Source organism: Pseudorca crassidens, chromosome 21 (genome assembly GCF_039906515.1).
Source record: "Pseudorca crassidens isolate mPseCra1 chromosome 21, mPseCra1.hap1, whole genome shotgun sequence".
NCBI classification, from domain to species: Eukaryota; Metazoa; Chordata; class Mammalia; order Artiodactyla; family Delphinidae; genus Pseudorca; species Pseudorca crassidens.
In genome coordinates, this window is record NC_090316.1 from 13,060,776 (window position 1) to 13,081,944 (window position 21,169).

The 21,169-nt window shown below is 40.9% G+C and overlaps 1 protein-coding gene and 1 pseudogene across 1 annotated transcript in view; one reads left to right on the forward strand and one right to left on the reverse strand.

Annotated features, from left to right (window-relative positions):
- Nucleotides 1–21,169, reverse strand: part of NRG1 (neuregulin 1) — a 1,014,644-nt gene that overhangs the window by 315,355 nt on the left and 678,120 nt on the right. The window lies entirely within an intron of this gene.
- Nucleotides 18,182–21,169, forward strand: part of LOC137216183 (ribonuclease H1 pseudogene) — a 47,809-nt pseudogene continuing 44,821 nt past the window's right edge.

The window sequence follows — 21,169 nt, forward strand, 5'->3', positions numbered from 1 at the left end:
GGTGAAATCACACTCATTAATGGTCTTCACATCCCCCCAGAGACTTATTTAAGAAATGTAAAACTTCAGTACAGTAGAGTTGAAAGTTGCTAAGACAGTAAATCTTAAAAGTTCTCTTCCCAAGGAAATAAACCCACATCCCCCTGGCTTCTCTTTGTTGCATCTATCTAAGATGATGGATGTCAGCTAAACTTTACTGTGGTAAACATTTTGCAACATAAATTAAGTCACGCTGTACACTTTAAACTTACACAGTGTGTGTGTCAATTACATCTCAATAAAGCTAAAAAAATCAATATGTAGATAGAATTATGACTCTCTAAATAGGTCCCTACCAAAACTATAATTCAAAAAGATACATGAACCCCTATGTTCATAGCAGCACTAATGACAATGGCCAAGACACAGAAGCAAAACCTAAATGTCCATCGACAGAGGAATGCATAAAGAAGATGTGGTACATACACACACACACACATACACACATATACACGTACACACGCACACACACACAATGGAATACTACTCAGCCGTAAAAAAGAATGAAATAATGCCATTTGCAGCGACATGGCTGGACCTAGAGATGATCATACTAAGTAAGAAAGACAAAGAGAAAGACAAATACCATATGATATCACTTATATATGGAATCTAAAATATGACACAAATGAACTTATCTACGAAACAGAAACAGACATAGAAAACAGACTTGTGGTTGCCAAGGGAAAGGGGATGCAGGAGGGATGCACTGGGAGTTTGGGATTAGCAGATGCCAACTATTATATATAGAATGGATAAACAACAGAGTCCCACTATAGCACAGGGAACTATATTCAATATCCTGTGATCAACCATAATGAAAAAGAATGTGTGTGTGTATATATATACATATATATATATGTAACTGAATCATTTTGTTCTACATTAGAAATTAACACAACATTGTAAATCAACTCTACTTCAATAAAATAAATTAAAAAAAAATAGGTCCCTAGTACAGCTATTAAGAAAAATGACATTCCATCTTCTGCCCCAAAGCACTTATTCTGTACATATTGGCTACTGATGCAAACGACACCCAAAAGAGATGCATTTAGATGTTTTCTTTTAGCCTTTTCTTTGCAGCTCAGATAGTATCATTTCATTTAACATCCTTCATATTCAGTAGTACCTGTCTAGTCAAGACGGGCAGAAATGCTATTGCTATATAGTAAATCATAGGAATGTAAAGCTGTAGAGGGATAAATCATAACAATAGCCACTTCTTCATAAGTATCTGCGATGTGCCAAATATTATGCCAGGAAATCATACAGGACCTCATTTATCTTCACTACATCCTACAGATGAAAAAACCAACACCCGAATATATGAATTGAATCACTCAAGATTCTAAAACTAGTAGGAGGCAGATCTGGGACTTAAACCTAGTCTCCTGACCCACTCTTTGCATCAAAATGAAGAAGTCTCATCTTGATTTCCATCCACTTGATTTTCCTGATTCCTCACCACAAAATTGATGATCAGTGCTTTTGAACCCTAAAAAGAGTACCTTTCATTAACATTCAAGATGAGGATATTTTGGGAAGCTATAGTGAAGTGGATTGGGCCAGTGGACCTGGGAAGGAATATGGCATCTTTTAAATGGTAATAATGACCCAGCACCTCCTGCCTGGTCTGGGACTTCTCAGCTCTAGAAGCCAGTGTGCACTACTCACACTGTCCTTCACTGTCAAGTTTATGTAATGTGTTGTGGATGCCACAGGTGAGGAAATGAGGGGAAAACAAAGGACACAAAAGTTGAAGGAATAAACTGCAGAAGACAGTGCTCACTGTTAAGCACAGAAAAGAATTTCAGAAACAGAGTAGTGCATGTGGATGTACTGCCCAGACCGAACTAACCAAGTTAGCTGCGTGTACCAGGGTCACTGCTGGATGGTTATCTAGAAAGAGGGCTTAAGAACTGGGCAGAAGACATAAACTTCTAGAATTTCAAATACCAGGTTTCCCAGTACTCGCTCAGGATAACTTCTCATTCCTCATTATTCTACTATCTTAAAGGGATTTGAGGAAAATATGTTATGGCAGGGTTCAGAACTGATTAGTTGACAACCAATCAAAAAGCTTTGGGTAGATGGACTTACCAGAAGGTAATTCAGAGTGAACCAATCACAGGTGTCTTCATAAAAAAAATGAAGCCAATATTTGAAAACAAAATTTTAAGCAAAGAAAAATGAAAACCACGGGTGTGTGTTTGTGTGTGTGTGTGTTGAGGCGTTGGCCTCTGGTGCAAGCAGAAGAGGGGAAAGTCCTAACTTTTGTACTAGAATAATGCTGACCCTATAGCTTTGAATTATTTGAATCTTTGCCCAAACATGTGTTTGCTTTCATGTCGACCAGACCTAGTAAATTTTGGCATAATCTGTCAGTGAAAAGAGAAACATGTTGCCTTGTGTGTGGCTGTGTGAAAAAGATGAAATGCTTCTGATGAAGTGTGAGGTCTCCTCAATTACCTGTCCTGGTCTTGAAGACAATAACCTTTAAAACATGTCAAAACTGTGAAACTGTTACTGCTGAAGGCAAAGGCCACCCGACAGAGCAATCTTCTCGGTTGTAGAGTAGGGCTCCTTCCAAGATGCTTCTCTCGAGTGTGGTCTTTGGGTCAGAACAATCTCTCCTTCGTGAAGAGTGCCGCTAACAACTTGTACTGGGTCATTGGGGGCATCTCCAAAGGGTTTCCCTGATGACCTAGCACATCAGGAGTGTGAATGAGTAAGTAATTTAAACCACGTGAAGTTTGGCTTCTTTTTCAAAACTACAGGAAAGCCTCATTATATCATAGTTGGTTATTACACAGATTCAAACAGTGTGCTATGAGTTAAACCAGGTCCCTGAAACATAACAACTGCATTCAGTTATAGTCTGATACGCCATGCCTAGAATGTAACATAAAATCATCAGACATTCCATTCCCCTATCAGTCCTGCGAAGATCAAAGACATTGACAATACCCAGTGTTGGCAAGGCTGGGGGAAGCCGGCAGTCTATTACAGTGTAGGTGGGAAGGAATCTGGTGTGACTGTTCTGGTGCGTAGATGGACAAAATGTTTAAAGATACCTAATCTCCAAATCTTTTCACTCTCTAATTCAACCTCCAGGGACTTATCACAGTGGGAAAATGGGTCAAAAGCTCAAGGTTCATCAGAGCACTGTTAAGAGAGCAAAAATATTGTAAACACCCACAGGAGATTAAATGGTTTAACGAACAGTATATACCATCCCTGAAATATTTTGCAGACAAAAACAATATTGATATCAGACATGAGAAATCACCCATGATATTGTTATTTATGAGGAGTAGAAAAGGAACAAAGAACAAGGTTAATATGTAAGTGTATAATGTACGTAGCATATAAACACTAACTGCTTCAGAGTAGAGGAATTTGGAGTAATGCTTTACTTCCTTCTACTTTTTATGTCTTGATTTTTCCATGTATCTGTATTAATCTTTGTAAATCAGTAAAAAACTAATGAAACAAACAATCAATTTAGTTGTTTGTCCCTCTCCAAGCACCTGCATGATAAAGATGCCCCACTGTGTATGTTAAATGATTTGCTTTCTCCCAAGGAAAAGCTCCATCAGAAAATACAGGCGCACAGGAAGAGGAGAGGTTTTTTGTGTCTGTGGCCTGTTGGTACGCACTTGCATTAGTAGCTACTCTAGAGATAGAGGAATCAATAACTTGGCCCTAATAGCTTGTTAATCATCACGCTGAACTTAAGGTTCACTTTTATAAAATAATCTTGGAACGGTAATAGACCTGCTGTTTCACGTGGCTTTTCTTTCCAAGGGCTTTATTAACGTGACCTCACTCATCACGCGGTGTGACTGTGAGCTCTAGCCCCCAGCAATTACCTTCCATTTTAAAGCTCCAGGCTCAGAGAAGGGCAGACGCTGGCCAGAACCCACAAAGGCTATAGCAGAGGTGGACAAGTAAACTTTATTCTTCTGCACTTTGGCCACTGTTCCATGGTCAGGGTTTTCCATTTGCTGATCCACTGACCAGGGACTCAGCGTTGGAGCATCTCACATTTGGCCCCTTCCCTGTATGACTCCTCACAAATAGTAATTTTGATTCAGATCGATCGATCTCTCTTTCTCTTTCTCTCTCTCTCTCAATTCTGGGAGGTCTATGGTAAAGGATTTAGATGGGTCTGGTTTGGTTTGGGAAAACTGTTATACTTCGCATAGTCAAAAGATGAGCAAAGGCAACTGGTAGCGTAACGGTATCAGAGAGCTCTACGGGGGTGAAAAACGTGACAAATTCCTACATGCCCATAATGCCATTTTGAGTTGGGGTTAAAAAAAGAAAGAGGAGTATGGCCACCCATCCATCAAGCATCAGAAACTCAAGGATGGAAGGTGGACCTAGAGAGCTTTTTGACGTTAAAGCCACAGCTAGAGATACCAGCTCTTTGCCAGCAATTCCGGGCGAGCCCCCTGGGAAAGGCTGGTTGTAGAAAGTGCTGGATCTTCAAGAGGAAATATGAAAACGGAAGTGTTTAGAGTGTCTTCTTCTCTTGAAACATCGAAATAAAATGTTGATAAATGCTTCCTCTTCTACTGAGAGAACAATAAGCAAAAACAACCCCTCTCTCCCCAGGGCAAGTGGACCCACCACCTCCATTAAAACACAGGACAGCACAACCCTCCCCACGGGGAGCCAAACTCTCCTTGCCTCTCCCAGATGAATGTCCACACCTGAAGTTCTCTGCATGCATCCTGTTAGCTGGTCATAAAGAGGGAGCATGAGGCAGTGACATGGATTCTGGACCCTGACCCTTATAAGAGGATTGCCTTCCGGTGGGAAGCGTCATCAGAATCAGGCGTCCTGAGTTCTCTGACGCCATTGACTTGACTACGTGAATGGTGTGCTTTCATGCTTCTATCTCTTTACTAGGACTAGTACAAGAGAAGAAACTCAAGATTAGCAGGGTGTGAGGACACAATGAGAATTTACTACACAGATTTTCTAGACGGTGGAGAGAGAGACCATGTTCAGTCTGCATATATGTAAGAGAATAGATTCGAGGGTTCTAATAAGGTATTGTAGCCAAGCTACATGTTGTAGTGATGCTAACCTCTTATTTACCATGGCATGCAATATTATTGGAATTGATGTTTTTAAAAAATGTTTTGAACTCTCCAAAAGACAAATGGGAGATGTATAAAAATGGAGTTGAACCATTACCACAAAAGATGAATAGTTTTAAGTAATTCAATAGGCTTAGAACGAACTGTGAATTTGTCTCTCTATCCCAACCATCATCCTTGTCTCCTTTATTTCTCTTGTCTGAAGGGATTTAAGAACTTGGTCTAATAGAATAAGTTGACTGGGGGTCTAGTTCCGTTTTTACATGAATGTAGGCCAGCCACTCTCAATGCCTCTTGGAGGAAGGCAGTAGTACAGAAAACACATTGTATTAGCTGTTGTTTTGGTGTCTTTTTAGAGAATACATTCACCATCCAGAGATCCCTAGCTCTTCTACCATAAAAATGGGAAGCTCAGGTGCAGGAGCCTCTGCAGAAAAGTATGTAGATATTAACAAGGTCAAATACCACAAGATCTTACTCATTTATCTTCCCTGGGACTGAAGTAGAGCTAAAATTGAAAGCTGTTCTTTATCTCGCTCACCTCTGCTTATCCAAGGCAAGTACATTAATCACACTGTTTATTTATTTGTCTCTTCCCGCCTTTTAGTTCTGATCTTTCATAAAAACTCTAAGAAATTCATCTCTCAAGTGCTGAAACATATTCTCAAAAAACACAACCACACAATGTCCGACAACTCCTTCTATGTTGGGAAGGACATAAAGTTTCAGGAAAAGAAGAAGTACAACTATATCAATAGTCCACCTTCATTGTAAGATGTGTTCTGTGTTCAAATATGTTGAACTATGAATAGCATATATCAAAATCAAGGACATCTAGTGCTTGGGAAAGCTCATCAAATTTCAACACGGATGGCGCAAAAACATTTTACTTTTAAATATCTGTACTTGTCAACTGAACCGCAATGCGGTCCTTTAAGGACAGTTCTGGAATAATAGGAATAACTGCTTCTTAACATACAGAATTACAGACAAATCAATAGCTGTACATTCAACACACTTCTCTTTTAGCGACAATCATTTTGGGTGTATATATTTCCATCTGATGATCTGTTATATTTGGGGGAACTTTATTTAAGAAGGCATCTTACATGGGATTTATCCCAGGGATGCAAGGATTCTTCAGTATATGCAAATCAATCAATGTGATACACCATATTAACAAACTGAAGAAGAAAAACCATATGATCATCTCAATAGATGCAGAAAAAGCTTTTGACAAAATTCAACACCAATTTATGATTAAGAACTCTCCAGAAAGTGGGCATGGTGGGAACCCACTCAACATAATAGAGGCCATATACGACAAACCCACAGCAAACACCATTCTCAGTGGTGAAAAACTGAAGGCATTTCCTCTGAGATCAGGAACAAGACAAGGATGTCCACTCTCACCACTATTATTCAACATAGTTTTGGAAGTCCTGGCCACGGCAATCAGAAAAGAAAAAGAAATAAAAGGAATACAAATTGGAAAAGAAGGAGTGAAGCTGTCACTGTTTGCAGATGACATGATACTATACATAGAGAATCCTAAGGATGCTGCCAGGGAACTGCTGGAGCTGATCAATGAATCTGGTGAAGTTGCAGGATGCCAGGTTAATGCTCAGAAGTCTCTTGCATTGCTATACACTAATGAGGAAGGATCTGGAAGAGAGATTGAGGAGGTACTCCCATTTGCCATTGCCACAGAAAGAATAGAATGCCTAGGAATGGACCTACCTAGGGAGATGGAGGACCTGTATGCAAAAAACTGTAGGACACTGATGAGAGACATTAAAGATGATACCAACAGATGGAGAGATATGCTATGTTCTTGGATTGGAAGAATCAATACGGTGAAAATGACTATGCTACACAGGGCAATCTACAGATTCAATGCAATCCCTGTCAAATTACCAATGGCATTTTTTATGGAACTAGAACAAAAAAATCTTAAAATTTGTATGGAGACACAAAAGACCCCGAATAGCCAAAGCAGTCTTGAGGGAAAAGGGCAGAGTTGGAGGAATCAGACTCCCTGGCTTCAGACTGTACTACAAGGCTACAGTGATTGGGACAGTGTGGTACTGGCACAGGAACAGAAACGTAGATCGGTGGAACGGGATAGAAAGCCCAGACATAAACCCATGCACCTGTGGTCAACTAATCTGTGACGAAGGAGGCAAGGATAGACAATGGAAAGAGGACAGTCTCTTCAATAAGTGGTGCTGGGAAAACTGGACAGCTACATGTCAAAGAATGAAATTAGAACACTCCCTAACACCATACACAAAAATAAACTCAAAATGGATTGGAGACCTAAATATAAGACCGGACACAATAAAAATCTTGGAGGAAAACATAGAAAGAATGCTCTTTGACATAGATCACAGCAGGATCTTTTTTGATCCACCTCCTAGAGTAATGGAAATAAATTTTAAAAATGGACAAATGGGACCTGATGAAACTTCGGGGCTTTTGCACAGCAAAGGAAACCATAACAAGACGAGGGGACAGCCCTCAGAATGGGAGAAAATATTTGCAACGGAAAAATGAAGCAACGGACAAAGGATTAATCTCCAAAGTATACAAACAGCTCATGCAACTCAATATTAAAAAAAAAACAAACAACCCAATCCAAAAATGGGCAGAAGACCTAAACAGACATTTCTCCAAGGAAGACATACAGATGGCCAAGAGGCACATGAAAAGCTGCTCAACATCACTAATTATTAGAGAAATGCAAATCAAACTACAGTGAGGTATTATCTCACACCAGTTAGAATGGGCATCATCAAAAAATCTAGAAACAACAAATGCTGGAGATGGTGTGGAGAAAGGGGAACCCTCTTGCACTGTTGGTGGGAATGTAAATTGATACAGCCACTATGGAGAACAGTATGGAGGTTCCTTAAAAAACTACAAATAGAACTATCATATGATCCAGCAGTCCCACTACTGGGCAAATACCCAGAGAAAACCATAATTCAAAAAGACACATGCACCCCAATGTTCACTGCAGCACTATTTACAATAGGCAGGTCGTGGAAGCAACCTAAATGCCCATTGACAGACGAATAGATAAAGAAGATGTGGCAGATATATACAATGGACTATTACTCAGCCATAAAAAGGAACGAAATTGGGTCATTTGTAGAGACGTGGATGCATCTAGAGACTGTTATACAGAGAGAAGTAAGTCAGAAAGAGAAAAACAAATATCGTATATTAACGCATATACGTGGAACCTAGAAAAATGGTACAGATGAACCAGTTTGCAGGGCAGAAATTGAGACCCAGATGTAGAGAACAAACGTATGGACACCAAAGGGGGAAAGGGGCGTGGTGGTGGTGGTGGTGGTGGTGGTGGGATGAATTGGGAGATTGGGATTGACATGTACACACTGATAAAAAAAAAAGAAAAGAAGGCATCTTACAAACATCCTTTTAATGTCTAAAACTGCCCTGTCCCTGATCATAGGTGGCTACTGAGAACCTGAAATGTGGCTAGTCCAAACTGAAACGTGCTGTAAGTGTAAAATACGTATGGGGTTTCAAAGACTTGATGTGAAGAAAGAATGTAAAATCTCTCATTGATATTTTTATATTGAAAATTATTTATATTTTTACATGTTGAAATACAATATTTTGGATACACTGGGTTAAGTAGACTATATTATTAAAATTACGTTCACCTGTTTCTCTTTAACTTTTAAAATTTGGCTATTAAAATTTTTTAAATTATATATGTAACTCACACTGTACTTTTATTGAACAGACTAGGCTAGAAGAATTCAATTTGCATTGAGGTACTTGCAGATGAGCCAATTTATCATTCTGATCCAATAACTGCAATATTGTTGAGCATTAAAAATAAATATTACAGTCATTTTAAAATGCTTCAAACACATTTAGTATGAGAATCTTAACTCTCAAAAATGATGCATATATCTCATTTTCTTGTAGTCCCTCTGTTGGCTTCGGTGGCTGTGAGCTTATCACTAGGACTTATCTTAAAGTTATTATTTAAGTTCTTCCAGATAAGTACAATAGAGTTGATTTGGAAAAGGTGACAAGAAAAACACACCAATGACTAACAACAAATACCGTGGTGAATATACTTTCCAAAGCATAAAAGGAAAAAAAATTCCTAAGAGGAATGGCATCAGAACTTCCCTACAAAGTATTTTAGCAAAAAATTAACTCTTTAGCTAAAGGATGTGTAGCTTCTTCCATTTCCTTTGCTGTGGCCAGAACAAATCTTGAGAATATACTAACAGGTTCTTCTCTGAAAAACCAAGAAAGGAAGTTCAGGTTTGACATAAACACACTACCACGTGTAAAACTGATAGCTAGTGGGAACCTGCTGTATAGCACAGGGACCTCAGCTTGGTGCTCTGTGATGACCTAGATGGGTGGGATGAGGGGAGAGTGGAAGGGAGGTCCAAGAGGGAGGGGATATATGTATACATATAGCTGATTCGCTTCACTGTACAGCAGAAACTAACACAACATTGTAAAGCAATTATGCTCCAATTTAAAAAAAAGAATAATGTTCATATATCAGATAGAGACGTATGTGAGGGGTTGTATCCAACAGAACGTTGTGTATAATCATTGAACATGAAAGGTTCACGGAGTCTTCTGTGTATCTGCATGTACGTTAATATTGTCATGGTTGTTATGATACCAGACAGGTCTCCTCCCAGGTCTCACCCTCAATGTACATTTCATTCTATAACATTCTCCGGAAAACCAAGAAATACACCCCTCAAGGAAGACTACAGAAGATCATCATTTAGTTGCTCCCTGTTAGTCACCAATTCTCGCAGTCTATTCTAATATTTATTAAACTGGGGAGAGTTCACACCTTCCACTGCCAATTACCCAGGAGCATGTTTGATCAACACTCCCAGGCTGTCTAGTTACCTGAGAGTGACTAAATAATTATGGAGCAGCTGATACTACCGCTGTTTTTCCCATCTCATTTACATCTTGAGCAGAATGCACACCCCGACAGACTGAGCTGCTCAAGACTCCGCTTTTCTAGTAATTCTAATAGTGTTTCCACGTCCTGTCTTCCTGCCCAAAGACAGTGTGAGCCAAGGCCTTTCCCTTTTTACCTTAACTGGAGGCAGAGATTCATTTGCATGACTTAAAACCTCACACCAGAATATTCATACTCAGGATCATCTGGTAGGCTGGCTACAACACAGAGAGCTGGGCCCCAAACCCAGGTTTCTGATTCAGGAGGTCTGGGGTCAGACCAGAAGATCTGCTAGTCTAACAAGTTCCCAGGTGATGCTGCTGCTGGTTAAAAGACTACACTTGAAACCTACTGCCTTAGACACCTGTGCTGTTAGTGTTCTGCATATGTCCTCATGCAATGGGGGAGGGAAGGAAGGAAGGAGGGAGGGAGGGAGGGAGGGAGGGAAGGAAGGAAGGGAGGGAGGAAGGAAGGAGGGAGGGAGGGAGGAAAGAGGGAGGGAGGGAAGGAGGGAGGGAGGAAGAAAGGAAGGAAGGAGGGAAGGAAGGAAAGAAGGAAGGAAGGAGGGAAGGAGGGAGGGAGGGAGGGAGGAAAGAAGGAAGGAGGGAGGGAGGAAGAAAGGAAGGAAGGAGGGAAGGAAGGAGGGAGGGAGGGAGAAAGGAAGAAAGGAGATAATTATCCAAGTCTTACTAGGGTCTGGTACCACATTTAACACTTTATATCCCAAGGTCATTTAATACTTCTGATAACATGAAGATAGGTATTATTATATACTTTTCCAGGTGATGGATATGAGGCTTAAACTGGATAAGTAAGTACCCAAAAGGGTATACAGTCAGTAAGCAACAGTCATCACATGAACCCAAGCAGACTGATTCCAGAACCTTCACCATGATGCTGCGCTGATCTTCTGGCAAAACGGACTCATGAAAGTGTCTAGAGCGTGTACCATCATCCTGATCCTTGCCCTGTCAGAGATCACAGTGTAGTCTCTCTGCTGCCAGGCTGATTACACAGCCACCACCAGAAACTGAAACTAAATAATGAGGTTATGTACAAGGGTCCGCCTAGAGTTCTGTTAACTTGTACTTGGCCAGCCATAGTTTTCAATAGGGTGGGCAATTTTAACACGTCAGATGCAAAAAGTGTGGATTGTGATGATGTAGGGATTAAACTGGGTGAGAATGAACGTTGCAGGGGTTGGGGAGTGATGCAAGGAAAATTAAAAGGAAAGAAAATTTGTAGGATATTGGAACAAACATGGAAACTTGGGTACGTGTATAAAGGTAAAGGTTAGAGAATTTGCAGCTATTTCTATGAACTTTATATGGTTTTAAGTATCCATGCTCATGTATTGTTTTCCTGTTAGAACTACCAGCAAGTCTACTAGAGAATGAACATAGGGCTAACTGTTCCCTTCATATAATAGACATAATGATTCAGATATAAGGAAGAAACTAGAAAAGAATCACTAAAGAGAATGTCAAATTCAAAACATTCAACTAAATGTAAACTGAGTGTGCATTTTGCGAATTCTTTCCCTTCACATTTCCTTTTATAAAGTAAAATCTGCCTTTTATAGAACATATTCCCCATAGAAATACACTACAGAAAACAGACCCAATAAAGTAGAGTTTTGTTCAAATACTTTCCTTCGATAGATGCTTTAATTTGCTGAGGAACATATGACTGATTGTAGTTTATCTGTTCTGGGAACCCACCAAGACTTTCTGCAAGGGCGTTTCTTCTTATTCTTCTCCTGCTATATAGCTGTTCTTTCCAATAATAAATGATGCCCAGGTTGTCATGGGATTCAGGAGAGAGAAAAGAGGGGGATTATTTATGCACCTGAAGGTTTTAGAGATTTGGCCTCAGCTCAGCTTGGATCCAGAGGGACTGCGAGGTAAGGCGTGGTCTGTTCTTATTGGCGGAAGTCCTAAGATGTTCTAACAGGCTCCCGGGCATCACTGCTTTGAGGGGCGCAGAGCGGCTGAATTCGTTTCAGGCCCTCTGGAAGTGCTGTCACTGTTGGCTCAGTCCACTGGTCCTCTGGCCTTTGTTTGTCTGCATTAGGGTTAGAGCTGAAATGTCAGGAAAAACACAAGATCCCTCTGTTCCGCTCAAAGCTGACTCAACTGGTTCAGACCACCTCCATTCAAAAGGAGAGTAAGGCGTTCGTCCCCCTCGGCTTGTTAAGGCAATAAATCTCCCTAGCATATGTTTTCCTGTTTCTTGCCATTCTAAATACCTATTTCTCAGAACACTTTGTAAAAGTTTTGGATTGTCTCTAACTTGGGCTGTCCTTCCAGTTTGCGAAGCAGAAGGATTGGGTTGAAGGTTTTCACAGGCAATGTGAATCATAACAGAGTTGCCTGAAAACAAATGCCTTCCTACCTCACCTCTGACAGAGACAGAAAGGGATGTTTCAGAGACTCTCTTGGCAGGATGTATCTTTTTAAATTATTTTTTTCAAAAGAAATCATCTTGTTTTAAAATTTAACATCTTTATTGGAGTATAATTGCTTTACAGGATATTTTACTTCTGAAACCACCTCAATCTGAGTTTGCTTCTTTTGGTAGCAGTTTTCTCTCTTCTGACAGTAGCGACAATGGGTCTGAAAAATTGATTTTTAACCTGGATTTCACTTTAAGCCATTTTTCAGAATCTGAGGATCACTGAATGTTAGAGTTCAACAAAATCCCTGCATTCAAACAGAACTGTATACAGAAGCCCGAGATGTAGCCCACGTTAAGTGTTAAGGTACTTTGGTTGAATCCAGGGAAGTTGTCCAGAGAATCTAATCCACACCTGGCTTCTGGAGGACTTCCTAAGGAGCTTCTAGGGCTTCGTAGGACACAGTGTGAAAACCAGTGATCTTGTCCAGGTTCTCCATTTTAGTGAGAGGTACCTAAACTTGGTGGGTTTTATTCCACGGTCACACGTTAAATGAGTGGCAGGTTGAAATTAGAAACTAAGGCTTTTACTTCTTTTTAGGCCTTTCCACAACACAGCACAGCAATGTCGTGAATAGGCAAGGTACGTTTACAGATCTAAGGTTGTCTGTGTTAAGAGAATTATTTTGGTAAAAAACAAAAAACAGGGCTTCCCTGGTGGCGCAGTGGTTGAGAGTCCGCCTGCCGATGCAGGGGACACGGGTTCGTGCTCCGGTCCGGGAAGATCCCACATGCCGCGGAGCGGCTGGGCCCGTGAGCCATGGCCGCTGAGCCTGCGCGTCCGGAGCCTGTGCTCCTCAACGGGAGAGGCCACAACAGTGAGAGGCCCGCGTACCGCAAAACAACAAAAAACAAAAGAACAACAGCACTTCTTGTTGTCTTGGATCAAACTATGGGAAACCCTGCACACCTTGATCACCTGTGTACAGGTAAAGAAAGGTGTCCTGCCCTCTGGGAGTCACTGAAGCCTTTAGCTGGGACAGGGACTGACAATGGTAGGTCCTGGCACATGGTCGTCCCTCTCCTCCCTTTCTGGTGTCCTTCTCCACAAACTCTCTGAAGACACTTTTGTCTGTTTTCCCACATGACAGTCACTTTATTTGCCCAACTAATCCTTGCAAACGGAATAACACGGAATAAGGTTGTAAAGGGTTACTCTTCAGGGAACATATTTTCTAATTATTCTTAAATTAAAAGAGTATTTTAACGGCCAGAGTTTCAGACACTATGGAAGGAAATGGGAGTGATCAATTTAAAGCAGCATTTATTATTTTCTTTAAATGAGATAATCATATTCAATGTCAAAAACTTGGAAAACACAGAAAAACAAAAATTACCACATTCACCAATCCAAAATAATTCCTGTTAACATTTGATTTCTTCCCTTTCATTATTGCAATGCACCTACATACACATTCTTTTTCTTTACAAAGAGGGTCCCCTCCTGGATGTAATGCCTTGTAACTTTTTAAAAACAATTTTTAAATTTCAGAATAGTTTTGGATATACAAAAAAATTGTGATGGTAGTAGAAAGAATTCCCATATACCCTAAACCCATTTTTCCTTCTTATTAATATCTTGCATTTGTATAGTATATTTGTCACAATTAATGAACCAAGTTTGACACATTATCATTAACTAAAGTCTATAATTCATTCAGCTTCCTTTAGTTTTTACTACTTTAGTTTTCCTGTTCCAGCTTAAAAACATGTTACAAACCTAAGAAAATATGATAACTAAATGCAATTCCAGGATCCCATCCAAAATACCACATTACATTTAGTCATCATGTTTCCTTAGGCTTGTAACATGCTTTTAAGAGTCATATATTGTGAATGATTACCCAGGTAAATAAACAGTCTTTGAAAGCACGGTTTGTAAGGAATGCAGTATTTCACTGAGGAACACTATCATAGATCATTTAACCACTTACTTTTCAGCGTTTAGGTTGTTTAAAAGTTTTTACTATTAGAAATGTTTAAAGATATACCATTATACTTACACACTCATGCTTAACACTTAGGGTATATTCTTAGAATTGGATGGCTAGGTCAAAGGACGCTCATGTGCTTAAGGCTTTAGAGACACAGCAAGAGACAGTGTGTCACGGACACGCAGCATGAGGACTCCGAGGGGAATGCGGGCTCCGTCCAGACACACGGTGTAGCTCTGGGCAAGTGACTTAACCAGTCTGAGTGTAACTGCCTCATGTTTAAGATAGAGTAATAATAATAATGATAGCAACAACAACAGTATCTACTTCAGAGGGTCTTTGTGAGGATTAAGCATGTGTGTATTAATCAGGGTTCTCCAGGTCAATAGAACCAATAGGATGTGTGTGTAAACATATTTTTACATATCTAAACATTTAAATATATGTATTTTATATAATATGTATTTAAATATAGAATATATATTTTAAATATATATATATATATATATATATATATATATATATATGAAGAGATTCATTATAAGGCATTGGTTCATGTGATTATGAAGGCTGAAAAGTCCCAACGTCTGCCATCAGCATGCTGGGGACCCAGGAGAGCAGAGGGTGTAGCTCTAGTCTGAGTGCAAAAGGCCTGAGAACCAAGAAAGCTGACGGTGTAAGTTCCAGTTCAAAAGCCAGCCGGCTCAAGATTCAAGAAGAGCCCATGTCTTAGTCTGAGTCCGAAAGCTGGAAAGGATGGATGTCCCAGCCGAAAGCCATCAGGCAGTAGGCGTTCCCTCCCACACAGCCTTTTTGTCCTATTTAAGTCTTCCATCGATTAGATGAGACCCACACACATTGGGGAGGACAGTCTGCTTTACTCAAGCCACCCATTCAAATGTTAATCTCACCCAAAGTCACCCTCACAGATACACCAGAATAACGTTTGTCCAAACGTCTGGGCACCCTGTGGCCCAGTCAAGTTGACACATAAAATTAACCATTACAGTATGTAAATAGCTTAGCATTTAGTAACTACCTGCTCACAATTCCCTAGTAAAGATCAACTATAGAGGCACACAATACATTGAGCCTTCGCTGAGTTACTGATAAAGAACGTTCCTTTCTTTTATTTTAGAACTTACACTCCTTGGATACAAAATTGGAATGAATCGAGGTACCCGGCCCCAGCCTGTGAACTGTGCAGAATAAGCTCTCGATACTCCAACAGTGGCTTCTGGAGCACTATGAAACCTGGTACAAACATGATTTCTTTTTCTACCTTATAAAGGTTCACCCTACGATGACTTCTCTCTACTTTATGTCCCACATTGTTAAGCTTCCATAACTAAAGAAAAGCCCAGATGGGAGTTACAGGCCCTGGGTTCTCATTCCTTCTGTGGCTTTGAATAGGTATGAACATGTGGGTAAGCCACTTGTTTTCTCAGGGTCTCAGATTCCTCATCTATAAATAGAAAGTGTAGACCATGATCACTCTAGCTTGTTCACGTGTACATTTCCATGACTCTGTGCAAATATATAGATTTCCTTGAATACGCCCACAACCAGAGAATAAGCAGACTGTGGAAGGCTGGTGTCCCATTACAAAGCAGATCCCTCAGCCCTATAGCAATTGGGTGGGCAGATGGGGTAATCAGCTGGTTGATTCAAAGTCCCAAAGTACTTAAATTCTCCCTTGAAGGCAATACACTCTGGAGTGAAGAAAAGTGAACGAGAAGATCTGTGATGATGTGCTGAACATGGAATTCCTCAGGCAAGGGTCATGCATGTTTCTAAGAATTTTGAATGCCTGTGTTACTAAATTGTTCTCCAGAAAGTCTATAAAAGGTATACTCAGGAGGGCTTCCCTGGTGGCGCAGTCGTTGAGAGTCCGCCTGCCGATGCAGGGGACACGGGTTCGTGCCCCGGGCCGGGAGGATCCCACATGCCGCGGAGCGGCTGGGCCCGTGAGCCATGGCCACTGAGCCTGCGCGTCCGGAGCCTGTGCTCCGCAACGGGAGAGGCCACAACAGTGAGAGGCCCGCGTACCGCAAAAAAAAAAAAAAAAAAGTATACTCAAGAAAGAATATTCTTGAAAAGCTGCTCTCCTCAGGATGGGAACGGGAGGCATCACTGATAGCTTGGCCAACATTCCTGTCTCCTGGATGTCTTTCCCCAGACAGAGGAAAATGAGTCCTACTGCTCTCTCCTGGGAGGGATGGTTGGAGGGCAGGGACAACCGAGCAATCATTTCAGTAAATAGCTCAAAGCTCCTCAGAGACAAGGGTTCAGGGGGTAAGGCTTGAGGAGCCCGCAGAGCTAGCGGTGGTCCATGGTGCTGGTGAGACTCGGATGAAAGGAGCATGGAAGGGCCCCGCCCCCCGGGAGATATCCGTCAGCGATTTTATTGGGCATTTCCATCACCCTTGCAATTTGCTCTCATTACTTAGTTAATCCTCACTGAGTGCTTTCCTGTGAAGAGAGTCAATGTCATCACCCGGTTTGCACAAGAAGAAAACAGAGACAGAGGGAAGTTGGCTATAAAGCCCACCTCTTAGGAAAAAGCTAAGGGGGAATGAGGTGAAACAGGGAGTTATCTGTGACCCGCTCTGTCCGCCTCCCCTTTGCGTTCTGGGAGACAGCTCAAGTGCTCAGACTGCTCTAAAGAAACAGCCTTCCACTCAGGGACTTTATGCTTTCTTAGTATGAATTAAGGATTAACAGCCCTATTTTTCCAGGAAGCTTAACTGAATCTCCTTCCCATCTTAGAGACCCTTTCCCCTTTCCCCATCCCCCATACACACACTTTCCCGAGGCTTTGGAGAAATTCCCCTCCTGCACAGACCACCAGACCGCAGAAGCTAATTTAAGGTAATGAGCTCAGCAGGGATCTAAGTGCTTTCTCTCAGCCCTTCAAGCAGCCAGAGAGCTTCAGGGTGTCAACTAACAGCTCACGGATGTTAAGGGTGACGACTTCCATTCGGAACCAGTCAACCTGGCTCTGTCTCACAGTTGTAAACTGTTCCTGAACCTCTGGACCGGACTCCACATCCCAGCCGGCTGGCTCACACTCCCCGATCACTGGGCTTGAAAGGAATGAGGCAAAGATGGTGAATGGTTCAGCACAAGGTCATCATCGTCCATGAGTTCAGTGAGAAACAGCCACCACCTTGCGAATGAGTCAGGGGTAGCATCATTTTTCTATCCATAAGAGAACACGTCATTACCTTCTCATAATAAGAGTCCTCCATTGCCCCTGGCCACCCCAAGTATTTTCAGTGACCTCCAAGTAACATCATCTCACAAATGACCTAAGTCCATGATGAGTTATGGCGGAACACCTCTGGGCTTCAGAGTCTAAGGAGCATTCACTGAGTTCCAATAAACATTTTCTTTTCAGGCACACGAAGGAAATGCACCAGGACGACTCCTTGTACTAAAATGAAGCATTTGAACTAGGTGATTCCTTTGATTCATCCATCCATCCTCACGCATTCTGCAAGACAGTTTTATCAGCTACACTTCTCCTAGCAATGCGCTGAGACCCTTACGGTCAGATTCTTCTTCTTGGGGCTACTGGAATATTTTGATGAAAAAAAAGTCACATAGTGTTTCCAATTCCCCTATGATCAGAATTTAGAGGAACGTACCTCATGGTTGTCACCAAGGCTGGAAGTAAGCATGCTCACCACTTCTCCCCCTGCCCTACACTTCGGACAAGGCTGCAGCTGGAGATATGGTTGGAGGTATGTTAGAATGGATAGGGAGAGAGACAAAGAAGAGACTGGGTACATCAGCCTCCATCCCGAGGGCTAAACAAAATTAGGATGACTGCATGAGAACACGGGGCAGGGCTAGTTCTTCCTCTGTGTTTAGCCTTCAGCTCCACTGATGACACACATCCCTCTTACTCGAAGGGTAAGATTTTGGAATTAATTATTGACTCACCTAATAGATCCTTTATGCTAAAGGACTAATGAATTCTAGCCTGTACTTTTCAGAATGAATTCAGTAGATGAGATTAAGACCCATCCAGCTTAACAATGAACATGGATATAGAGTTGGCAAGAAAAAGAGTCAGTGTCTTCTTTGGAATCTTTGGTTTGCCTCTCAGAATATCCATAACGCTAATATTTGTACATTAATTTTATGGCTTACAAAGCATCTTCCTACATATTACCTCTGTTAACAGTTTTAAGCATCCCTGTGAAATAGGTAGAGGGGATATACGGTCCTCACATTACAGATGGGGAAGCAGAGATACCATGCAGTTACTCACCTGAGCTCATGCCCAAGGTGATGGGACTCCAAGACTAGAGACAAATCCCACATCCTTCCCTTTATATCACGGCACCCTTGGATTTCAAATTTTGAATTTACACTGAACTCCATTTCTCTCCATGAATTCCCGTTACCGAATTCAGTTTTAAGATTGCTGTTCACCCCCTGCCACAATGATCTGAGCCTGTTCATTTGCTGCTAGAATTACTTCCAAAAATGGTTAACCAATTTCACAGTCAAGAAGTGCATTAAACACAAATACTTATCACCAGCAAGGAACTCTTCTAAGCACTAAAAGCTCTCCAAAGTTGAAGGCAGCCCCTGCCTTAAAGGAAGTGCCAAGAAGAAAGATAAGACTCGTGTATGAGTATGTTTAATAGTAAAACATAAATAAAATCGTAGGAAACATCAAAATTAGGCTCCTCTATACCTACTACATATCCACTTGTTTTGTATTATAAAATCCGACTAAATCTGTATAAAATAATCCATTAAATAAATATATAAAATGGTGCACAGAACCCAGATAATAGGTGATGACGTATATTAGGATTTATGCAATGCTGTCACATACCATATAATAGCTAATTTTTAGTGAGCATTTATTATGTGCCGGGAACCTAAGTGCTTTACAGTATTAAATCATTTTAACTCTCACAACAACTTTTGAGTAAGATCCTATAATTATCCCCATTTTACAGATGATAAAACAGAGGCATAGGTGTGTTTAATCTCTTGCCCAAACCGCACAGTTCAAATCTACCCAGTCTGGCTCCTGAGACTGTGCTCTTAAACATACAATATGCATTATCCCATTTAATTCTTGCACCAACCGTAGGAGAGAAGCATTATTATGTCCTTAATTTTGTAACTAAGGGCACTGATGTCTAGAGGATTGGGGTTCCTGACCAAGAACGAACACAGAGCCAGTAAGCTGAGGAGCTGGAATCCAGGGTATCCTTCTTTAAATCCTATAATTCAGGGCAGAGCACCTCAACTCAAAGACATAAGGCCCAATTGCCCTGGCTGCAGAAGGGCTACTTTATGATTACCTGAAATAGCTTATTCTCTATATGTCTCTTCCTTAACTCTTGACAATGACAAACTCACATTGTACTTACTACCTTTCAGATTATTCTTAGGAAGAATTCGTGAGGATATTCCTCCCACTCAGAAATCAGATTCTCACATAAAAGTACATTTTAAAAAGCCTACTAATGAAATGAGAACTATAAAATGTTTAACCTAAATGCCAGTAAATTGAAACTCACATCCAGCAAATATAATCAAGAGGGCGTTATGCAGATTAATATGCGATACTCATCACCGTAAAGTGAGATTAGAAAATTGTATAGTAATAGCTTCATAAATTATTGCCCACACAGGCAATAATTACACGGGGTACGTGGCATTACAAGCAATTGTTTTTGTCTTTACGTGAAGCTAAGTGCGAGCTTTGAGGAAGTAACTGGCTGCTGGGTGAAAAAGATGAAAGAAAATCCAGCATTTGTGTTAAAATAACCCTAAAAAGGACATGTGTCGCACACCCATCAGAGCAGCCAAATACTCAACTACCTACAAACCAGACACAGAATCATTGCACAACCTTTAGGGGCCTTCTTCTGCCTGCACTTTTGTACTTTTTGAATTGTGTACCATGTAAAGACAAAACAAGTTAAAAAAAAATCAAAGTCCCCCCTCATCATAATCCCCAAAGCTCCCTTCCCCCTTTCCTTAATGAACTCTCTCTCTCTGAGATGTTGATCTGATTAAAATAATTTCCAGTTCTGTGTAAATTATCCATCAACATAGAAGTGTTGTGGGTGGGTATGATCTAAATCTCAGAAAGAAATCTGAAATCTGTGGAATGTGAGAGTCTAAAAGAATTTTTGAGCTGGGAGTGATTCAAATACTCTATTGAAGATGAGGCTCTCCTTATCAGAGTCAGACAGACCTGGAGTTGAAACCTAGTTCTTACAAGTTTCTTAAGTTTTCTGAGACATGAGTTTGTTTGGAAGAGCAGGGATTATAATTGCTACCTGGCGGGATTGTAAGGGGGAGTAAATGACGAGATGGGTACAAAACACTTCGCACGGTGCCTCGTACATGGTAGATGTTCAGGGCTTACTTGTCTCCTTTCCTTCTATGCCATTACTTTCCTCAAGACTAAAGAGAAGTAATGTAAGTAGCATCAGTAGTGTAAAGATATGCAGACGCGTGCTTTCCCTTAATTTTTGTGAATGGCGTTGCAAGAGATTCAGTTGATGGGAGGGACTGACCTTTTGGACAGGCAAAGGACTACGAATGGCAGGGCCACAGTGTTCCCCTGTTAGTTTAATTCAACATATTTTATTGAGTGT